The sequence below is a fragment of the Bubalus bubalis genome, chromosome 10 (genome assembly GCF_019923935.1).
Source record: "Bubalus bubalis isolate 160015118507 breed Murrah chromosome 10, NDDB_SH_1, whole genome shotgun sequence".
Lineage (NCBI taxonomy): Eukaryota > Metazoa > Chordata > Mammalia > Artiodactyla > Bovidae > Bubalus > Bubalus bubalis.
Window position 1 is genome coordinate 57,777,404 of NC_059166.1, and position 24,735 is coordinate 57,802,138.

The window sequence follows — 24,735 nt, forward strand, 5'->3', positions numbered from 1 at the left end:
TGAATCAGAGAGGATAAAAGAAAAACGAATTAAAAGAAATGAGGACAATCTCAGAGACCTCCAGGACAATATTAAACGCTACAACATTCGAATCATAGGGGTCCCAGAAGAAGAAGACAAAAAGAAAGACCATGAGAAAATACTTGAGGAGATAATAGTTGAAAACTTCCCTAAAATGGGGAAGGAAATAATCACCCAAGTCCAAGAAACCCAGAGAGTCCCTAACAGGATAAACCCAAGGCGAAACACCCCAAGACACATACTAATCAAATTAACAAAGATCAAACACAAAGAACAAATATTAAAAGCAGCAAGGGAAAAACAACAAATAACACACAAGGGAATACCCATAAGGATAACAGCTGATCTTTCAATAGAAACTCTTCAAGCCAGGAGGGAATGGCAAGACATACTCAAAATGATGAAAGAAAACCTACAGCCCAGATTATTGTACCCAGCAAGGATCTCATTCAAGTATGAAGGAGAAATCAAAAGCTTTTCAGACAAGCAAAAGCTGAGAGAATTCTGCACCACCAAACCAGCTCTCCAACAAATACTAAAGGATATTCTCTAGACAGGAAACACAAAAACGGTGTATAAATTCGAACCCAAAACAATAAAGTACATGGCAATGGGATCATATTATCAGTAATTACCTTAAACGTAAATGGGTTGAATGCCCCAACCAAAAGACAAAGACTGGCTGAATGGATACAAAAACAAGACCCCTACATATGTTGTCTACAAGAGACCCACCTCAAAACAGGGGACACATACAGACTGAAAGTGAAGGGCTGGAAAAAGATTTTCCATGCAAATAGGGACCAAAAGAAAGCAGGAGTAGCAATACTCATATCAGATAAAATAGACTTTAAAACAAAGACTGTGAAAAGAGACAAAGATGGTCACTACATAATGATCAAAGGATCAATCCAAGAAGAAGATATAACAATTATAAATATATATGCACCCAACACGGGAGCACCGCAGTATGTAAGACAAATGCTAACAAGTATAAAAGGAGAAATTAACAATAACACAATAATAGTGGGAGACTTTAATACCTCACTTACACCTATGGATAGATCAACTAAACAGAAAATTAACAAGGAAACACAAACTTTAAACGATACAATAGACCAGTTAGACCTAATTGATATCTATAGGACATTTCATCCCAAAACAATGAATTTCACCTTTTTCTCAAGCGCACATGGAACCTTCTCCAGGATAGATCACATCCTGGGCCATAAAGCTAGCCTTGGTAAATTCAAAAAAATAGAAATCATTCCAAGCATCCTTTCTGACCACAATGCAGTAAGATTAGATCTCAATTACAAGAGAAAAACTATTAAAAATTCCAATATATGGAGGCTGAACAACACGCTGCTGAATAACCAACAAATCACAGAAGAAATCAAAAAAGAAATCAAAATTTGCATAGAAACGAATGAAAATGAAAACACAACAACCCAAAACCTGTGGGACACGGTAAAAGCAGTCCTAAGGGGAAAGTTCATAGCAATACAGGCACACCTCAAGAAACAAGAAAAAAGCCAAATAAATAACCTAACTCTACACCTAAAGCAACTAGAAAAGGAAGAAATGAAGAACCCCAGGGTCAGTAGAAGGAAAGAAATCTTAAAACTTAGAGCAGAAATAAATGCAAAAGAAACAAAAGAGATCATAGCAAAAATCAACAAAACCAAAAGCTGGTTTTTGAAAGGATAAATAAAATTGACAAACCATTAGCCAGACTTATCAAGAAACAAAGGGAGAAAAATCAAATCAATAAAATTAGAAATGAAAATGGAGAGATCACAACAGACAACACAGAAATACAAAGGATCATAAGAGATTACTATCAACAATTATATGCCAATAAAATGGACAACGTGGAAGAAATGGACAAATTCTTAGAAAAGTACAACTTTCCAAAACTGGACCAGGAAGAAATAGAAAATCTTAACAGACCCATCACAAGCACGGAAATTGAAACTGTAATCAAAAATCTTCCAGCAAACAAAAGCCCAGGTCCAGACGGCTGCACAGCTGAATTCTACCAAAAATTTAGAGAAGAGCTAACACCTATCCTGCTCAAGCTCTTCCAGAAAATTGCAGAGGATGGTAAACTTCCAAAGTCATTCTATGAGGCCACCATCACCCTAATACCAAAACCTGACAAAGATCCCACAGAAAAAGAAAACTACAGGCCAATATCACTGATGAACATAGATGCAAAAATCCTTAACAAAATTCTAGCAATCAGAATCCAACAACACATTAAAAAGATCATACACCATGACCAAGTGGGCTTTATCCCAGGGATGCAAGGATTCTTCAATATCCGCAAATCAATCAATGTAATACACCACATTAACAAATTGAAAAATAAAAACCATATGATTATCTCAATAGATGCAGAGAAAGCCTTTGACAAAATTCAACATCCATTTATGATCAAAACTCTCCAGAAAGCAGGAATAGAAGGAACATACCTCAACATAATCAAAGCTATATACGACAAGCCCACAGCAAACATTATCCTCAATGGTGAAAAATTGAAAGCATTTCCTCTAAAGTCAGGAACAAGACAAGGGTGCCCACTTTCACCATTACTATTCAACATAGTTTTGGAAGTTTTGGCCACAGCAATCAGAGTAGAAAAAGAAATAAAAGGAATCCAAATTGGAAAAGAAGTAAAGCTCTCACTGTTTGCAGATGACATGATCCTCTACATAGAAAACCCTAAAGAGTCCGCCAGAAAATTACTAGAACTAATCAATGAATATAGTAAAGTTGCAGGATATAAAATCAACACCCAGAAATCCCTTGCATTCCTATACACTAATAATGAGAAAACAGAAAGAGAAATTAAGGAAACAATTCCATTCACCATTGCAACGGAAAGAATAAAATACTTAGGAATATATCTACCTAAAGAAACTAAGGACCTATATATAGAAAACTATAAAACACTGGTGAAAGAAATCAAAGAGGACACTAACAGATGGAGAAATATACCATGTTCATGGATTGGAAGAATCAATATAGTGAAAATGAGTATACTACCCAAAGCAATCTATAGATTCAATGCAATCCCCATCAAGCTACCAACAGCATTCTTCACAGAGCTAGAACAAATAATTTCACAATTTGTATGGAAATACAAAAAACCTCGAATAGCCAAAGCGATCTTGAGAAAGAAGAATGGAACTGGAGGAATCAACCACCTGACTTCAGGCTCTACTACAAAGCCACAGTTATCAAGACAGTATGGTACTGGCACAAAGACAGAAATATAGACCAATGGAACAAAATAGAAAGCCCAGAGATAAATCCACGCACATATGGACACCTTATCTTTGACAAAGGAGGCAAGAATATACAATGGATTAAAGACAATCTCTTTAACAAGTGGTGCTGGGAAATCTGGTCAACCACTTGTAGAAGAATGAAACTAGAACACTTTCTAACACCATACACAAAAATAAACTCAAAATGGATTAAAGATCTAAATGTAAGACCAGAAACTATAAAACTCCTAGAGGAGAACATAGGTAAAACACTCTCTGACATACATCACAGCAGGATCCTCTATGACCCACCTCCCAGAATATTGGAAATAAAAGCAAAAATAAACAAATGGGACCTAATTAACCTTAAAAGCTTCTGCACATCAAAGGAAACTATTAGCAAGGTGAAAAGACAGCCTTCAGAATGGGAGAAGATAATAGCAAATGAAGCAACTGACAAACAACTAATCTCGAGAATATACAAGCAACTCCTACAGCTCAACTCCAGAAAAATAAATGACCCAATCAAAAAATGGGCCAAAGAACTAAATAGACATTTCTCCAAAGAAGACATCCAGATGGCTAACAATCACATGAAAAGATGCTCAACATCACTCATTATCAGAGAAATGCAAATCAAACCACTATGAGGTACCATTTCACACCAGTCAGAATGGCTGCGATCCAAAAGTCTACAAGTAATAAATGCTGGAGAGGGTGTGGAGAAAAGGGAATCCTCTTACACTGTTGGTGGGAATGCAAACTAGTACAGCCTCTATGGAGAACAGTGTGGAGATTCCTTAAAAAACTGGAAATAGAACTGCCTTATGATCCAGCAATCCCACTGTTGGGCATATACACTGAGGAAACCAGAAGGGAAAGAGACACGTGTACCCCAATGTTCATCGCAGCACTGTTTATAATAGCCAGGACATGGAAGCAACCTAGATGCCCATCAGCAGATGAATGGATAAGAAAGCTGTGGTACATATACACAATGGAGTATTACTCAGCCATTAAAAAGAATACATTTGAATCAGTTCTAATGAGGTGGATGATACTGGAGCCTATTATACAGAGTGAAGTAAGCCAGAAAGAAAAACACCAATACAGTACACTAACACATATATATGGAATTTAGAAGGATGGTAACAATAACCTTGTGTACGAGACAGCAAAAGAGACACTGATGTATAGAACAGTCTTATGGACTCTGTGGGAGAGGGAGAGGGTGGGAAGATTTGGGAGAATGGCATTGAAACATGTAAAATATCATGTATGAAACGAGTTGCCAGTCCAGGTTCGATGCACGATACTGGATGCTTGGGGCTGGTGCACTGGGACGACCCAGAGGGATGGAATGGGGAGGGAGGAGGGAGGAGGGTTCAGGATGGGGAACACATGTATACCTGTGGCGGATTCATTTTGATATTTGGCAAAACTAATACAATTATGTAAAGAAAAAAAATAAAAAAAGAAAAAAGTATGAAGCCTCTTCAAGAAACCTTAAAATAGAATTGTCATATGATCCAGCAACCCTATTCCTGGCATATACCCAGACAAAACTATAATTCTAAAAGATACATGCACCTCTCTGTTCACAGCTGCAATATTTACAATAGCCAAGACAAGAAAGCAACCTAAATGTCCTCGACAGATGAATGGATAAAGAGGATGTCATGTGTATATATATATATATATGTATATATAGGACTATTAGTTGGCCAGTAAGAAGAATGAAATAATGCCATTTGTAGCAATATGGATGGACCTAGAGATTATCATATTAAGCAAAGTAAGTCAGAAAGAGATAATACAAATACCATATGATATCACATATATGTGGGATCTACAATATGACACCAATGAATATATCTATGAAACAAAAACAAGCTCACAAATATAGAGAACAGACTTGTGGTTGCCATGGGGAAGGAGAGTTGCAGAAGGGAAGTTGGAATTAGCAGATGCAAACTATTATATAGAAATGGCAAACAGCAAGGCCCTACTGTATAGCACAGGGAACTAAATTTAATATCCTGTGATAAACCACAGTGGTAAAGAATATGAAAGAGAATACATACACACACACACACACACACATGTAAAACTTAGTCTCTCTGCTGTACAGCAATAATTAAACACAACATTGTAAATCAATTATACTTTAATTAAAATATAAAAAAAGAAATGAGTCACCTAAATAAAATTGAGTTTCTTTAATTTCCATGAAAATTTACATTACTTATATAGAAAAATAGAAATTTCTGATTTTTACACCTGTGGGATGAAATTTTCTCAAGTTTTGATAAACACTTAAGTGAGTTAGTATGCCAATGATCCTAAATCCATCATATACTTTGGTGAAATTCAAAGATGCAGGAAAACTGGAAATATTATAGGAAATAAGAAAACTATCCCATTACATTTATAATCTTGGATTGAAAAAAGGAAGTTATCTCTATGATAATGTAACCTGATCTTTTTTTGCTTTATTTGCATTTATTGTTTTCCATTTTTCATTTTCAGGCATACAGCAAAGTGGTTGAGTTTTACATATATGTATGTGTGTGTGTGTATGTGTGTGTATATATATATATATATATATAAATAAAATATATATACATATATTCTTTTTCAGATTCCTTTCCTTTATAGTTTATTATTGTAACCTGATTCTTTAACAGTATTTCTTATACTCCTGTCCTAAAATTAAAGAGTTCTGGTTAATTAAGTGATGTGTTTGAGTGAAGGATATCATTTTCTCATGAGCCATCAATAATTACAGTATTAAAATGCCAATACTGAGGGAGATCATAATACCAGGAGTAGTAATGTCTTATATATTATTATTGTTATAGAAAAAAAATTCTACATATGAAATTCTAATTCCAAAACTAAAAAAGATTATTATTCTAAATAGGGAAAATTAAATTTTTCTACCTGATAAAATCCATTTTAAAAACTGTTTTTAAAAAACATTTAAAAGCAGATATTAAGAATGACATGTCTTATAAGAATATTTTTGAATAACGAAGGATAGGAATAGATGGTAAAAATAATAGGAGATAGTTCTTAATGGAATTGAGAAATATAATCATCCTTTCTATGTAAAAGCACTGATGAAAATATAAGAGAAAGAATCTGAAATTTGTATGCCACATGAAGCAGTACCCCAAGCATGAGTTCATACATTAAAAGCATGTTAATCATGCACTAGTCATATAAACCAAGTTATCTGCTCCCCCTTTGTATTACCCCCCTGAAAATTGCCTTGTTTGAAATATGGGTTTGAACACAAACAATTATTTGTAGTTGTTTGTTCACTATTTTTTTTTCAATATTGTTCACTAATTTTTTCAATATGTTGATATTTTCTAAGGTCAACATTACCTTACCTGCTTCTTCTCAAAGACCATGATTGTGAATCTATGCACATGGTGCCCAATAAGTAGCAGATGGTGATGATAGTTTTCACTTGTTCTCTTATAATCTAAACTTATTTTCTTTGTATTTCCATGGGAATGTAAAAATAACTTCAATATCTCAAGTTGCTTGGAGACCACATTAAATTTCAACTATCCTTCCTATATTCTAAATTTTATCACACAGCTTATTTGTAAAGTAAGTTTTTCTTTTACACCATTTTATTAACTTGATTCAATTTTCCTGTGTCCTTCATTGCCTGATTTAAACAAATAAATGATTCTTTCAAGCTCTTTTTATTTCATCAGTCATTAAATTTTAATTATTTATATATTAAGAATGTAATGATAGGATTAATACACCAAATACTTTGCTTGAAGGGGGGTTACTCTGTGTGTGTGTGTGTGTGTGTGTGTGTGTGTTTGGTATATTCTGAAGTAGATATATCTCTCTCATTTATATAATTTGACATAATTATTAGAAGAAAATAAAGTGCAAGGTCATTGCCTAATTGGTTCAGAAATCAAAGGAAAGAAAATTATTAGGATACTGTTACAGAGGTTGTTTATTGCTAGTAAATAACAATTCTGGTTTGCTCTTCTTTGCAACAGCAAAAAGGAAGAAAATGCAGGGTCTTAAATCAATTATTAGAGCAGGAACTTTCAGTTTAAGAACCACCTAGTACAAATAAGAATAATTTAACATGAAGCTTGCAGAGTGTGCAATTTTGCCTAAAGCAGTTATGAGAATTACATTATGCCAATTGTATAAAACTGTATTTTAGAGAAGTTCTATAGAGACAAACTTATACTTTCAGTCTTTCAATATCTTTACAGATTTCTGCCATGATTTAGTAGACTGTTACTCTTAAATTTTCACGTGTAAATTCTTTGCTGAATGCTTGCTAGCTCTATAAGTTTTATGCATTGATAAGAACATTAATACACTGGGGATGAACTGTGACCTTCCGGTAAGAAGACAGCATCACTTTATCCTATACTCTTCCTAGCTGACTTAAAACAATCATTATAAAAGGGATTTGACAGTTGTTAACATTTTGTTAACATATTCATAAAAATAATCAGTGAATTATTTTTTCCATTTACCCAAAAAATGATTATTCAAATTCCCTTAGGTACTGGGACATATCTTAACATTGTATAATTTGTATATTTGATAGATTTCAGAATATTAACTGTAGTATACTAGCCCTTTTTTGAACATTGCAAAATTGCTTTTATAAACACTAATCTTAATTTTTTTTCATAAATTAGTTTGAGAGTTTGGAATTTTAAGAATTAATTTAGTTATTCCATTTCATATATCATGTATTAATGGTTTAAATTCATTGCTGATTTGTGCATATGTGTGTGTGTTGGGTGGGTGTATGTTTGTGTATCTTTTTGTAACCTTGGTTTCTATTGTTGAGTTCTAAGGAGATTTACATTAGAATTAGCACAATCTTTTTTTCTTTTTCTATTTTACTATCACATCAACATAACCCTAGTCAATCAGGACAAAATACTCTCAGAAGAGAAAACTAGATATAATTGATAGAATAAATTCACTCAGTTAACACTAGTAAACAACTGAATATACTCTTGACTCTAAAGTTTGATAGGTTCCATATTTAAAATGACAGCTTAAATAGCACATTAAAACAAAAATTGTTCTTAGGGTATATATGCTAAAAGGATATTGTGTGTTTTGTATTTGAAAGAATATTTCAAGATAATTTTTTATTTTATTATAAAAGAAAAATGTGTTTCTTGCAGAGAAAGAGGAAAAAAGCAAAAATAAATAACAAACAAAAATGTATTTTACCCCCAATCATTGAATACCAAATGTGCATTCAAATTTTGTATTTATACCATAGCATTCTACCTTTTGTTTTTAAAACATACTTGAGAACCCATTTGTGACAAAAGATATGTTTTTATAACAGAATTAATAACATTCCATTGTCTAATAACTCACATTTTAGTTTGTTCCTATTTTGATATAATTTCTAACTTACAGGATATTTTGTTTTCTACTATGGAATGCCCAATACAATTACTCCAATACCATTGATGAAAAGGCTAGTTTTCCTCCACTGAGTGGCTTTTGCACCTTTATAAAAACATGGGTTGAGGATATTTGTGTGGTTCCATTTCTAGGCTCTTTATTTTGTTCCATTCATCTCTATGTCCATACCTTCACTAATACCACAGCATGATATCTAGTTTACTATAGCTATGGAATAATCTGAAATATTGGGTTGACTAATTCCCTCCATTTTATTGTTCTTGTTTAGCTCTTCTACATCATTTTACATAAACATAGACACACTTATTCTAAAATGTATAAAAAACTTGTTAAGATTTTGATAGATAATGTATTAAACCTGTAGATGAGTTTGGTGAGAATTTACAACTTTATGTTGATTATTGCAATCCATGAACACATCTCTCCATTTCTTTAGGCTTGTTGTTTTTTTTTGTAAATGCTTTCTAATTTTAAGCATACAGATTTGATATATGTTTTGATACATGAATAACCAAGAATTTAATTTCCTTGAAGAAATTGTAAATGGTATTATGTTCTTAATTTAATTTTTTTCATATTCGTTGTCAGTATATAGATTGTGAAAATTTTTAGTGATCTTTATTCTGAACTAATTTATTAGTTCTAGGAGTATTTTGCGGAGAAGGCAATGGCACCCCATTCCAGTACTCTTGCCTGGAAACTCCCATGGACAGAGGAGCCTGGTAGGCTGCAATCCATGGGGTCGCTGAGAGTCGGACACGACTGAGCGACTTCACTTTCACTTTTCACTTTCATGCATTGGAGAAGAAAATGGCAACCCACTCCAGTGTTCTTGCCTGGAGAATCCCAGGGACGGCGGAGCCTGGTGGGCTGCCGGCTATGGGGTCGCACAGAGTCGGACACGACTGAAGCGACTTAGCAGCAGCAACAGCAGGAGTATTTTGTAGATACCTTGGGATTTCTTACAGGTAATCATACCATCCACAATAGGGGCCATTTTATTTTTTCTTTGCAAACTACATGCCTTTTAACTTCTTGCTTCTTGCCGATTACAATGAGTAGAGCTTCCAGTATGATGATGTTTAAAATGGATATGAGTAGATATCCTGACCTTATTCCCTATCTTAGAGTCTGTTCAGCTTTCAGGGTTGAACATGGATCAACTAAAATGTTGTATCATATATTAAACTTGTGTTAAGGATTTTGATAGTTACTCAAAATTAAACTTCAAATTTTTACTAAATTGTATTATCACTGATAGGACATGAAAGTATCCATTTACATACAGCTTTCTAAATACCTATTATAGGTTTATAAATCTGTATTGAGTTGTACAAGTAAAAAAATAGTATTCAATCAGTTTAATTTGCATTAATAGGGTTGCAATTTTCAATAGGGTTGACTATTTTCCACATTATTAATGTTATATATGTATTCTTTTATAAATATATACTGATGTCCACTGGCATTTTTCTATGTAAGTGTTCATCTTTTTCTTATTGATTTATAAGAGCTCTCCATATATTTAAAAAAAGTATCACAAATTAGATTCTTGTCTGTTTTTCATTTTTTTCAGATTTTCTATTTTGTGTTATCACTCTGTTTGTCAATTTCTATGCCCATAAGTACCTTCTTTAATTCCTAAAACTGTATAATATATTTGAACATTTGCAGTCTTTAAGTTGAAATAGATAATAACCAAAGGGCATGAACAGAATTGTGCTGTACTCTTAAGTGCTTCTGAGACTCAAATATATGCAAATTTTAAAGTCTTTACCTTTTTTAATGCTTCACTTAAAGTTCAATCATTCCACTAAAACCATCAGTTATATTTTTGCATAATAATTCCAAAATTAATTCAACTGCTTACTGAATGCATTGTAGAGCTGTAACATCTAATATGGTAATATTAGAAATTTTAAAGATGGCATAATGCTATATAACGTTATCTTATCTCAGATCAGTGTTGGTCTTAGGATTTATCCAGGTTTGAGATTATACTCTGTTTGCAAGTAAAACTAGTTATGAGGAGAATATAGAACACAGAAGCTGAGAATTGTTTCTCATTTCATCTGAATCATCATAAACAACAGGCAAAATACATGCTGAATGATAAACTCTATTACTATTGTTTACTGTCATTTACCCTGAGGGTTTGTCTTTGGCAGGAATTATGTCAGTCAGCTATAAGCAAACTGTAGCCCAATACCTGGCCATAGTCCTATGTCAAATATTATCTAGATACAGATGGATGAAACTGAAGAAATCAACTGTGAAGGTGTTGCTATCAACAACAGCAGGGTGTTTATAAACTTCACAAAACATACGCTATTTTATTCCACAAATGCTCTTGAATTGCAAAATAAAGAAATCAGTAACTCTTCTCTGACCATTGTAACTGCTAAATTGGAATTATGTGACACATGCATACTCAGTCTTGGAAATAAATCCCCTAATTCTCCATAATTATCATAATGTTTGCTTGTTCTCCTTGTTCACAGATGTTAATTATGTTAGCAAAGGTTACTGTTTAATCTTAGTGTTTTTAACTTCTTTTTTCTTTTGACATTCTGTTTATGTAGAAAAACTGAGATGAGTTTAAATTTCACTTTTGGCACTTATTTTGGCAAGAGATTTATTTTTCTCTGAACTTCAAATATGTTATAAGAAAAATACAAATATATATAGTGGCTGTGAAGATGAAGTGAGGCAACACATGGCAAGTGCCTAGATAGTGGTTGGCATGTGCTGGGTGCACCAAAAACTTGGCATTTGGTGGAATTCTCCTTTTATAGACATTATTTTGTTTTGAGGTGAGACAAAACCAAAAAAAAAATCTTTTTTCAAAATAAAATCATTATTGATCAATTTCAAACCCATTTCCTGCTGCCAAACAGAGCTTTTGTAACTCAGAATTCCTAAACAAGTCTCCAGAGCTCTTCAGTGCATATAGTAGGTTGCCCCCAGTTTTTATTCTCTTGGCCTTCAAGGATTTAAAGAAAATCAAAGTGGTGGAAAATACTAGGTCAAACATTATTTATTTAAATCTATTGAGATTTTAAAATACTGACTAGCTGTTAATGATCACATTTCATTAAGAGGAACACATCTACCAGAATGGAGCAGAACAACAAACTGCTAGATACCATGATCTGGAAAAGAGGTAGAGTTCCCATTTCTACTCTAATCTGAATTTTCTTTAAAATACAATTTTGATCAAGAAACAAAGGATAGAATAAGGGGATTAAATAGAAATATTTGACCTGCCTTGCTGGCTACTGAAGACATGGTGTAAGGAGTAAAAATCATATGCTTTACAAATTCTTGACCTGCCACCAGAATGAACTCAGGGCCCTCAACATGCAAGGCAGTCCCACTTACTACTTCTAGCATCTTACTGTCAGCTATTATAGGAAGCACCCAGCTGTGGACAAGGATTACTGGACTGTTGGTACAGCTATACCATTTAATTACTGTTTGCCCTCCACTTGTCTTTGTGGGAGCTGATAGCTAAACCAAGCAGTTGTTATCCATGGTCCATTAGAGCTCAAAATGCTCTAATTGTTGACTTAGCTCAGTCACAGGTTGTTGAAGGAAATAGGTAGGCTTTGGCTGACAAAGTATCTATTGATTGCTTTTATGGGATTTAAAACTTTCACTTGTATTTAGATAATTAAATGAGATAAAGAGATCGAATTAATAATTTTGAGCAAGACCACATACTTGCATAGTGGATGAGGATGGAAAGAAAGTGCAAAAACAGATACCGTCCTGACTCTTAAGGAGCTTACAGTTTTGTCGAGGAGAAATATGACAATTAAAAAACTGAAAAACAATGGCTAAGTCCTTCAAAATAATGTGCATAATGTTATTAAACTTTAAAATGAAATACATCCCTCGTTATAAAGTACAGACAAGATTTCCTCCAGAGAAGAGATATTTGAGCTAGAATCTGAGGTATAAACAGGGGTTCACTGGGTAAGGAAGAAATATATGAGGAAAGTGTTACAAGACAGAAAAGCATGTGAAATAGGCCTTGATACAGAAGACAGTTAACACCTTAACATGCATTGACAGGAAGCTCAGTGGGGCTAGAGTGGGGATGGGTTAAAATGACAGGAGAGAGATGGCCATTCATCAGTCATTCAGTCATTTGCTGATTAGTTCAATGAATATATGTTGAGCAGTAACTAGGTTATTTTCATATGTTGGAACTAAGATCAGTGAACAGAGCTGAAAACTTCTCTGGGCATGACAATGTCAGGTAATATTAGCTATGTTTCAGAGAGTTAAAACAGGCTGAAATGATGGATATGGCAAGTTTTCTAGTGAAATTGAACATTCAAGGGGAAAAAAAAAAAACAAAACTTTCCTGGAGGAGTGATTAGTGGAGGAAAAAAAAAAATGTAAGAAAGAGTTATTCATGGTGAGAACAAGGGGAAGAGCATTTCATGCAGAGAAACAGCTTGTGGATGACCTTAGGAAAGTAACAAGCTTCAGTTACAAAGAACAGAGCAAAGATCAATGTGGCCGAAACATAATGAGCAGCAGAGAGGGGCAGGGACTGGATCACACAGGGACACATAGAGTGGGGTAAGGAACTCAGCTGTATTCTCAAAGTGATCTTAAGCCTTTGAAGAATGTGTGCTGTGGTGGGAGTAGTTGTGGGAACAGGGAATAGAGCAAAAAATCACTTATATTTTTTAAAACATCGGCCTGTCTCCTTGATAGGAAATGGATACTTCAGGGACAAGATAAGAAGATTAGCTATAAGGATGCTAAATCAGTCTGGGGGTGGGGTGGAAATAAAGACTGCTTAGATTACAGTTTAGATGAACACAAGGAGAATGATCCCAGGTTGCTGACACATCAGGATGAAATGAAGGAGGGAACAAGGATTATCCCAATTTTCTGTCTTGAAATGTGGCCTGGATGGTCCTCTTTAGGAGATGGTGGAAAGAGAAGAATTTGAAGAGAACATCTGAAACTCTGTTTTGGACAACTGAAGTTTGAAATACCTTAGACATTCAAGCAAAGATGCCCCGTGAATAGCTTGATAAACAGTCTAAAGTAGGTCAGGGTCGAGTATATAACCTTGAGAGTTATCAGCATAAATTGTACAAGGAAAGAGTCCCAAATGTGAAATGGAGATATTTAAGGTAAGAGGACAAAGAATCTGGCCATGGGCTAGTCTAGGTCATAATTAGGCTTCACATCCTAGAAATAATAGTTTTTCTCTTCAAACCTTTTATTAATACTTGTATCATTTGTGATCAAGCAAGATATCCACACACAGCTTTCCTTAGTGCAACTTGTTTCCATTAACAGGAATGAAGAAGGAGCCTAGACATCCACAATTCCTACCCCTCAACTGTCAGAATAACTTCCACTCTCAACACTGAATCTTCTCAGAAAAACATCTCATTACATCCTTCCCCCCCACCATTATACATTCACCTTTAGAAACCAGAAACACCCAGATAAATTAATCTACATAAAACTCTGAGCACTTCCTACTTTATATCCTTATCACACCTCTCCTCAATTCCAGAAATTCTTCATCTATGCCCTATGGAATTCAAAGACTGTCAGCAGCAAAATATTCTATTTTCTCAGCCTCCTCTTTGAAAGTTTCTATTATTTTCTTGTGTTAAAACAGCAACAAAAACAAACAAACAAACAAAAAAATCACCTGGCTTCTTCCTGAGAACAGTGTTTCCTTCACAGTCCTCCAGGGAGATAGAAGGCATTGTTGTGATCGCTGGGCTAGGAGGTGGGCTAGTGATCCTTTTGCCCTTCTTAGCTGTTTTTATAAAATTCTACACACTGTCTTTTAAAAACACCCAGATTTGAATCTCACAACCATTGAGTATGTCACCTACAACTCTTCATTTGTTACTTTCATTTTTACATCCCAATTTATTCAACCTGTGTGTTCCAGAGATGTCTGATCTTAGCTCACTATTGCTCTATCCACACTACTCCAATCGTAATTCTTGGTGACTTCAGTGCACATGTTCTTGATCCAGATAACTCCCAAGTTCCTCGTTTCCTTAATCTACCTTCCAATTATCTTGGTTTTAGTCACATACTCACATGATCTTATCCCTGAGCTTATTATTACCAAGTCAAGGCAACCCCCTGTAATAACAAAAATATGTTTTTCACTTGTTGATCATCACTCTTTTTCAAAATAAATTTTGGGTATACATAATTCTAGTTGAATAGTTGTATACACTCAAGAGTGATCACTACCACAAGTCATCTATAGTTAGCATCCATCACCATATAGTTGACTCCTTTTGCCTACTTTACCCACCTCCTAACCCTGGTCCCCTCTAGTAGCCACTCATCTGTTCCCTGTATCTATGAATATCTATGAGCTTGTTTTCACTGTATTTTAATTTTTTTTTTTTTTGGTCTCATCTACAACTGTTTTTTATTTTCAGATTTTTTATTTTCAGATTACATGTATGCATGAAATCATATTTGTCTTACTCCAGCTGACATCATACAATATCTCAAGGTCTACCCATGTTGCTACAAATGATAGGATTTCATTCTTTTTTATGGTTTAGTAGTACTTCACTGTGTATGTGTGTGTATATGTGTGTATACACTACATCTTCTTTATTCATTCATGCATGAGTGGACACAGGTTATTTCCATATCTTGGCTATTGTAAATAATGCTTCAATTAACATAGGGGTGCATCTATCTCTTTAAATTACTGTTTTTATGTTTGTAGGTTAAATAGCCAGAAGGAAATAGCTGGGTCATACTATTCTAAATTCTTAAGGAATCTTCATAATGTTTTCCACAGTGGACTTTGAATTATTTAGACAAAAACCTAATATATTTCTATGATTGCTATTTTTGCTGACATTCCACATCTAATTCATCAGTAAATGTTCTGGATCTATTTTTAAAATATGTCCAGAATCTGACCATTTCTCAATATACCCCAATGTTATATCTTTGGTCTCAGCTGCAGTTATTTTTTAACTAGATAAGAATAATAAGCACCTAACTCAGGAGTTTCCAACCTCCAGGACCTGTACATTGTGTCATATCAGTGGCAGCATTAGATTAGAAATGAAAAGTGAAAGAAAGTGAAAGTTGCTCAGTTGTGTCTGACTCTTTGCCACCCCATGGACTATAGTCCATGGAACTCTCCAGGCCAGAATACTGGAGTGGGTAGTCTTCTCCAGGAGATCTTCCCAACCCAGGGATCAAACACAGGTCTTCCTTACTGCAGGTAGATTCTTTACCAGCTAAGCCACAAGGGAAGACCAAGTATACTGGAGTGGGTAGCCTATCCCTTCTCCAGGGGATCTTACTGACCCAGGAATTGAATCAGGGTCTCCTGCATTGCTGGTGGATTCTTTACCAACTGAGTTATCAGGGAAGCCCAGATTAGAAATAAAGTGCAAAATAAATGTAATATGCTTGAATCACACTGAAACCATCCCCTGTCCACCGGTCTGTGGAAAACATTCTTCCAGGAAAGCAGTCCCTGGTGCCAAAAGGTTGGGGATTGCTAAACTAACTGGTTTCTATGTTCCCATCCTGTCCATAATACTTCCAGCAAGATACAGATTTGAGCAGAGGATGGTGTGAACTGATATAAAGTATTTCTCTGCATGCTTTTATAAAACTAGAACATATTTCTTTGTTCACAACATCCTCTGCTCAAATCTCTCTAATGATATCTAATTTCAATCCTTATAAAAAGCAATCTATTTACTATGGCCTGCAAGGCCCTGTCACCTGATGGGAAGAATGGACTCCTTGGAAAAGACCCTGATGCTGGGAAAGATTGAAGGCAGGAAGAGAAGGGGAAGACAGAGGATGAGATGGTTGGATGGCATCATTGACTCAATGGACAAGAGTTTGAGCAAGCTCCAGAAGTTGGTGATGGAAAGGGAAATTTGGTGTGCTGCAGTCCATGGGTCACAAAGAGTCGGACATGACTGAGCAACTGAATTGAATTGAATTAGGCCTTACATAATCTGTACCTTTGTATAGATCTGTATAACTTTGATAACTCTCCTGCTATATTCCCCTTACTAACTCTATACTAGCCATATGGGTTCTTCTAACCCATATGATGCTCAGCCTCAGTGCCTTTGCTTTTACAGATCCCTCTGGTTAGAACATTCTTTGTCCCAATTTCCACATGACTAACTCTCTTACCTCCTCCAAGTGATCAAATGTCATTATACTGATGAACATTATCATGACAATCCTGAGTTAAATCAGAACCTCCTTACATATCGCTTTATCCCTTGTTCTTCTCAGTTTTTTTTTCTTTTTTAATAAACTTTTATTTTAGTAGAATTACTGATTTTCAGAAAAATTGAGAAAATAGTATAAAGAATTCCTTAAAAATCCACACCAAATTTCACATATAATTAACATCTTATATTCTTATGGTAGGGAAAACCACTAGACTATTCAGGTATGACCTAAATCAAATCCCTTCTGATTATACAGTGGAAGTGAGAAATAGATTTAAGGGCCTAGATATGATAGATAGAGTGCCTGATGAACTATGGAATGAGGTTCGTGACATTGTACAGGAGACAGATCAAGACCATCCCCATGGAAAAGAAATGCAAAAAACAAAATGGCTGTCTGGGGAGGCCTTACAAATAACTGTGAAAAGAAGAGAAGCGAAAAGCAAAGGAGAAAAGGAAAGATATAAATATCTGAATGCAGAGTTCCAAAGAATAGCAAGAAGAGATAAGAAAGCCTTCTTCAGCGATCAATGCAAAGAAATAAAGGAAAACAACAGAATGGGAAAGACTAGGGATTTTTCAAGAAAATCAGAGATACCAAAGGAACATTTCATGCAAAGATGGGCTCAATAAAGGACAGAAATGGTATGGACCTAAGAGAAGCAGAAGATATTAAGAAGAGATGACAAGAATACACAGAAAAACTGTACAAAAAAGATCTTCACAACCCAGATAATCACGATGGTGTGATCACTGACCTAGAGCCAGACATCCTGGAATGTGAAGTCAAGTGGGCCTTAGAAAGCATCACTACGAACAAAGCTAGTGGAGGTGATGGAATTCCAGTTGAGCTATTCCAAATTCTGAAAGATGATGCTGTGAAAGTGCTGCACTCAATATGCCAGCAAATTTAGAAAACTCAGCAGTGGCCACAGGACTGGAAAAGGTCAGTTTTCATTCCAATCCCAAAGAAAGGCAATGCCAAAGAATGCTCAAACTACCACACAATTGCACTCATCTCACACGCTAGTAAAGTAATGCTCAAAATTCTCCAAGCCAGGCTTCAGCAATATGTGAACCGTGAACTTCCTGATGTTCAAGCTGGTTTTAGAAAAGGCAGAGGAACCAGAGATCAAATTGCCAACATCCGCTGGATCATGGAAAAACAAGAGAGTTCCAGAAAAACATCTATTTCTGCTTTATTGACTATGCCAAAGCCTTTGACTGTGTGGATCACAATACACTGTGGAAAATTCTGAAGGAGATGGGAATACCAGACCACCTGATCTGCCTCTTGAGAAATTTGTATGCAGGTCAGGAAGCAACAGTTAGAACTGGACATGGAACAACAGACTGGTTCCAAATAGGAAAAGGAATTCGTCAAGGCTGTATATTGTCACCCTGTTTATTTAACTTATATGCAGAGTACATCATGAGAAACGCTGGACTGGAAGAAACACAAGCTGGAATCAAGATTGCTGGGAGAAATATCAATAGCCTCAGATATGCAGATGAAACCACCCTTATGGCAGAAAGTGAAGAGGAACTAAAGAGCCTCTTGATGAAAGTGAAAGTGGAGAGTGAAAAAGTTGGCTCAAAGCTCAACATTCAGAAAACAAAGATCATGGCATCCAGTCCCATCACTTTATGGCAAATAGATGGGGAAACAGTGGAAACAGTGTCAAACTTTATTTTTTGGGGCTCCAAAATCAGTGCAGATGGTGACTGCAGCCATGAAATGAAAAGATGCTTACTCCTTGGAAGAAAAGTTATGACCAACCTAGATAGCATATTGAAAAGCAGAGACATTACTTTGCCAACAAAGGTCTGTCTAGTCAAGACTATGGTTTTTCCTGTGGTCATGTATGGATGTGAGAGTTGGACTGTGAAGAAGGCTGAGAGCTGAAGAATTGATGCTTTAGAACTGTGGTGTTGGAGAAGACTCCTGAGAGTCCCTTGGATGGCAAGGAGATCCAACCAGTCCATTCTGAAGGAGATCAGCCCTGGGATTTCTTTGGAAGAAATGATGCTAAAGCTGAAACTCTAGCACTTTGGCCACCTCATGCGAAGAGTTGACTCATTGGAAAAGACTCTGATGCTGGGAGGGATTGGGGGCAAGAGGAGAAGGGGACGACAGAGGATGAGATGTCTGGATGGCATCACTGACTCGATGGACGTGAGTCTGAGTGAACTCCGGGAGTTGGTGATGGACAGGGAGGCCTGGCTGCTGCGATTCATGAGGTCGCAAAGAGTTGGACATGACTGAGCGACTGAATTGATCTGATCTGATTCTTATGGTATATTTGCTAAAATTAATGAACTGATATTGGTATTATTACTAAGAATTAAAGTCTATAATTTACTCATATTTTCTCAGTTTTTACCTAATGTCCTCTCTCTATTTAGGATCAATTCAACCATATTACATTTACTTGTCATATTTCCATAGGCTCCCCTTGACTGTGACAGACCCTCACATGTCCCTTGATTTTGTTGATGTTGACAGTCTTGTCGGTAACTAGTCACTTGTTTTGCAGAATGCCTCTCATTTGGAACTTGACTTTTTTTTTTTTCCTATTAGATTGACCTTTTGTGTTTTTAAGGAAAGACTGTAGAGGTAAATGCTATTCCATCACATCATATCAAAGGCATATACTATAAACCACTTACCAATACTGATGTTACCTTGTTCACAGGGCTGAGGTTTCTCATTATGAAATTACTTTTTTCCCTTTTCCACTTTGCACTCCTTAGAAGGTAATCATTATGTGCGACCCACCTTTAAGGTGTGGGGAGTTACGCTTAACTTTATGTAAATATAAAGTTATGTCTAACTTTAGAGTGGAATATCTGCCTACTTCTACACAAGAGATTTGTCCTTTTCCTCTATTTATTTATTCCATCATTTATTTATATTGGGATGTAATATGGACATTTAATTTATACTTTGTGCTATATCCCAATATTAGTTTATTTTTTTTCTCTTCAAGTTCTTTCAGCTTTAGCCATTAGGAAATCTTGTTAGCTTCTTTTGTCCCTTCCTTTGACACACCACCATCATTATGCTTTTCTTTTTTTCTTTTTGGAGCACTTCCTTACTTTTTAGCACTCAAAGATCATAATGTATAGTAGAGCCTAGTCCGAGAATCATTCATCTCTGCAAAGAGAGATGTCAGTGCACAATGGTATTACTAACTAAAATATGTGTGCTAGATGCACTCTTGTTACTAGAAGCTTGTTGTTTCTAAGACCTCTTGGCTGACAGAGCAAGAAAATATGTGTATACACTAACCCTTGTGTATATATATATATATATATACACACACACACAACTATAAATATTTCTATAGCTGGCTAGTTGTATTTATATTAAGCTAATCCTAAGTCCATTTTGATGTTTCCAACTCTAATCCATTACCACATGGGTCAATCTAAGCTCTAGCCCTGCTTATTTGTAAACTCTCATTTCAGAAGAAACCTGCCTCCCAACATCTGCCACAGGAGTACTTAAGTTTTCAATTGCAGTACATATTTCAAGCAGTATTCATAATGCTAACTCATATTCCCATAGGAAACAACTTTATGAACTGGCATTCAAAATTTATGTACACTTTCTTTTGCCCTTATTCTTACAAACTCCTCTAAAATACAGTTACTTAGGTCAGAATCACTTTCTCCCACATTGTATAAATTTTTAGTATAGTTAGATCATTTTATCACATTCTGCATTCCATCCTAGGATAGCTTGATCTTCAATATTTTTTTAACTTGCAAACATTAAAGTTAAATCTCAGTTTTCACAAATCCATATTGTCATATCCACCATTATATCATTATACAAAATATTTTCACCACCCTACAAGATCCACTGTGCTTAATCATTTAATGCTCTTCTTCCCACAAATCCCTTATGACTACTGATCTTCTTTTGCTATTGCTATAATTTTGCCTTTCCTAGATTTCATATAAGTATACTATTTGTAGCCTTTTCAAATTGACATATTTTACTTAGCAATATGCATTTAAGTTTCATCCGTATCTTTGTCTGTCTTGATAGCCATTTATCTTTATCATTGAATAATATTCCAGTATATAGGTGTACCAAAATTTATATATTCATTCATCTATTAAAGGATTTGCTGAAAGCTTCCAGTTTTTGTTGATGATAAATAAATGTACTACAAACTTTCATGTACAAGTTTTGGTGAGGAAATGCTTTTCAAATCATTTGAATAAATACCTAGGAGCACAATCTCTCCATTGTGTGGTAGGAGGATGGTTTAGTTAGCTCTGTTAAAAGCCACCATGCTGTCTTTCAAGTTGATTTACCATTTTGCATCCCCAGCACAATGAAATGAAGTCCCTGTTGCTCCATGGCCTTACCAGGAATTGGTTCAGGTCAGTTCAGTCGCTCAGTCATGTCCGACTCTTTGTGACTCCATGAACAGCAGCATGCCAGGCCTCCCTGTTCATCACCAACTCCCGGAGTCCACCCAAAGCCATGTCCATTGAGTCATTGATGCCATCCAACCTTCTCATCCTCTGCAGTCCCCTTCTCCTGCCCTCAATCTTTCCCAGCATCAGGGTCTTTTCAAATGAGTCAGCTCTTCGCATCTGGTGGCCAAAGTATTGGGAGTTTGAGCTTCAATATCAGTTTTTCCAATGAACACCCAGGATCTCTTTAGGATGGACTGGTATTACTATATTTTTCCATTTTATTCACCATATGTGTGTAGTGGTGTCTTATTGTTTGAAGTTGAAATTTCTTAAAGACAAATGATGTGCAAATTTTTATACATTTATCCTCTAGTTTTATTTTATGTAATACTTTTAATACATTATGTTATTTGTAAACTTATTTATATTTTCTTGTGGAGTTTATGTACTATAAGCCCCAGATACTTTTTAATCTGTTTTGTTCACTGAAATATTTTAAGAACCACTTATATCACAAATTTCTCAATAAATGCTTATAGGATGAATGTCTTGAATCTGGAAATTCATTTAAGGGAAGGGAAGAAAATTAATGAATAATAGCCAATAAGGCAGAAGAAAAACAAGGAATCTCTATGCTGTTATGGAAACAAAAGAGAAAACAACAACTGATTAGGCTGCAGAAAAGTTCAGTGATCCCAAACCAAAGACTGACCTATTATATTTGAAAACAATGCCATCAGTAATTATAACAAAACGTTTCTCAGTGGGGATAGGGATGAAAACATTGTTGAAGAATTAAATAAGTAGGAAATGAGAAGTCTGCGACAACTAGAAGTTACTCATTCAAGAATTTTGCTTTTATGGGGAACAGAGAAACAGAATAGTAGTTGAGAACAATAATGGTTCAAGGGAGGATATTTATTACATACAGCAAACACTAAGCATACTTTTAAACTAATTGGAATATCTAATATAAAAATAAGTTGGTGATTAAGGAAAGAAAAAAATTATAGGAACAAGTATATAAGGTAAAACACAAAATGAAAATGAAGGAGGTTATTGAAAGATTAAAATTTCCAGTTATAAAATGAATAGTCATAGGCATGTAACATACAACATGTAATAATTCTGCCATGCATTTTAGTTTGGCCAAATTTTGTGACATTTGGGATCCTAGTATAGTTCCCCAACCAGGGCTCAAACCCATTCCCCCTGCAGTGAAAGCACAGTTTCTTAACCACTGGACAAGAACAGAAGTCCCAATTCTGCGCTGCATTTTTGAAACTAGCTAAGAGAATGAATCTTGAAAATTCTCATCAGAAAGAAAAGATTGTAACTATGCATGGTGACAGATGTTAACAGGATTTATTGTGACAATAATTTTAGATGTATACAATTATAAAAATATCGAACCATTAAATTGTACACCTGAAACAAATATAAAGTTTTGTCAATTGTACCTCCATAAAAAAAAAAGAGGGGAGGTTTTGCTTTCATAAGTGTAAGGATATTTTGTCCATTATAAGAGGAAAATAAGAAAAATAAAAGAATGGGTAGAGATAGCTACAGACAGAGTAGAAGATTTCCTGGTGGGGCATTGATGGACTTGCTGTCTAGATTTTTTATTTTACAGAAAGGACATTCATTTGTAGTGAGGAATGCATATTACAGTAGCACAGAGATATATGGAAGACTGAAGAGGTGGGAAACAATAATGATAATCATTTCAAGGATGAGAAATTGAACATATGGGACAATAGTAATATTATTGAATAATATTAAATTTCTATAACTTATGATTATGGATAAAGTATTAAAATCACCATGTCTAGTCTTCTCTACAATTACAAAGAAATAAAGTTATAGTTTGGGCACAAAATTGGATTTACCCATGTCAAGACATTATTAGTCTTTTAAAATTGAGTCAGAGATGAGTAAATAAGTCAAAGCTACATTTTAAAGAAAATAGTATAATAATGTAACAAGAAATCTAATGTGTATAAGAGATAATGAGAATAGAAAAGGAATGATGTCTAATTAATAATAGGACTCAGCAAAGTAAATGTCTTCATTTGGTTGTATACTTTCTGGACAGGAATTTACTATAGAAAATCAACCAACAGAATATAAATTAATGATCAGAGATTTTAGGAGGAGAGAAAGTATTAGTATTGCAATTATGGTCACGGATGGTTAAGGAGTAGTAGAATAAAAGATCATTGCAGTCAGGTAAAAGAACTAAAACTGTTGCTGTTGAAATTGTTAATAATGATGACAGGATATAGATGAAAAAATATAAATGAAAAGAGTAAGTGTGTGTGTGCTCAGTCATGTCCATCTCTTTGTCACTCCCATGGACTATAGCCCTCCAGGCTCCTCTATCCATTGGATTTTCTGGTCAAGAATACTAGAGCGGGTTGCCATTTCCTCCTCCAGGGGATCTTCCTTATCCAGGAATCGAACCTCTCATCTCCTGCATCTCCTGCATTAGCAGGCAGACTCTTTACTACTGAGCCACCTGTAATGCCCCAGAAAAGTGCTAAAATGATCAAATAATTAATGAAGGAGCATAACCAAAATTATGCAGTTAATAGCAACAGAGATGATAAAGTCAAATTATAGGTACTTGAAAGGAAACCAGTCATTTAAAGGAGGTGGGAAGGAAAAAGCTTGGAAATAATACTAGGAAACAAGGTGAATTTATACCCACAGAAGAAATAGCTTCGATTCTAGCTGGCTACACTTTCCAGGGTCTTGGTCTCTTATGTGTAGAGGAGAGCAAGAGTCTGACAGCTGTGCTTCCTTGAGACACATGATGTGATAATTTCTGGATGAGGTGCTGTGACCCATCTGATAGCTTGATGATCTCAGGAGTTGGATCAGGAGAAAGAAAAATGATCTACTATCTATTCTAGAAAAGTGAGTTTATTTTCATCAAAGAAGAGCAGGAAACAGTTGAATGATTTGAAAATGAGATGGGGGAATGAAAGATTTAATTTAAAGGAAAAGAAAAGAAAATCACCCTCATTGGTGTGTTGGTGATATATGGGAAGGAAATTTATTAGGAAACTACAGCTAGACTCAAAAGAAAGATGATGGCAAATTGGATCAGTGTGGTTCTTTTGGAGAAAAGAAGTGAACTTCTACCAATCATAGATTTGGAGCAATTGAACCAAATTTTCCTAAATGTTGAAAATTCACAAGCCCTCCTTGAGGAGAGAAGGAAAAATGGATAAGTTGATCCATTTTGTTTATACAGTAAACCTATCTATACAATCACAAATGTTCTATATATGTCTTTCAAGTTT

At 35.1% G+C, this 24,735-nt stretch overlaps 1 long non-coding RNA gene across 1 annotated transcript in view; it reads left to right on the plus strand.

Moving 5' to 3' along the window:
• LOC123327710 overlaps positions 1-21,483 on the plus strand; it is a 123,709-nt gene extending 102,226 nt beyond the window's left edge. The window contains exon 4 of the long non-coding RNA XR_006542390.2: positions 21,336-21,483. This is a non-coding gene — a long non-coding RNA (uncharacterized LOC123327710). The remainder of the gene's footprint in view (positions 1-21,335) is intronic.
• Positions 21,484-24,735: the final 3,252 nt, after the last annotated feature.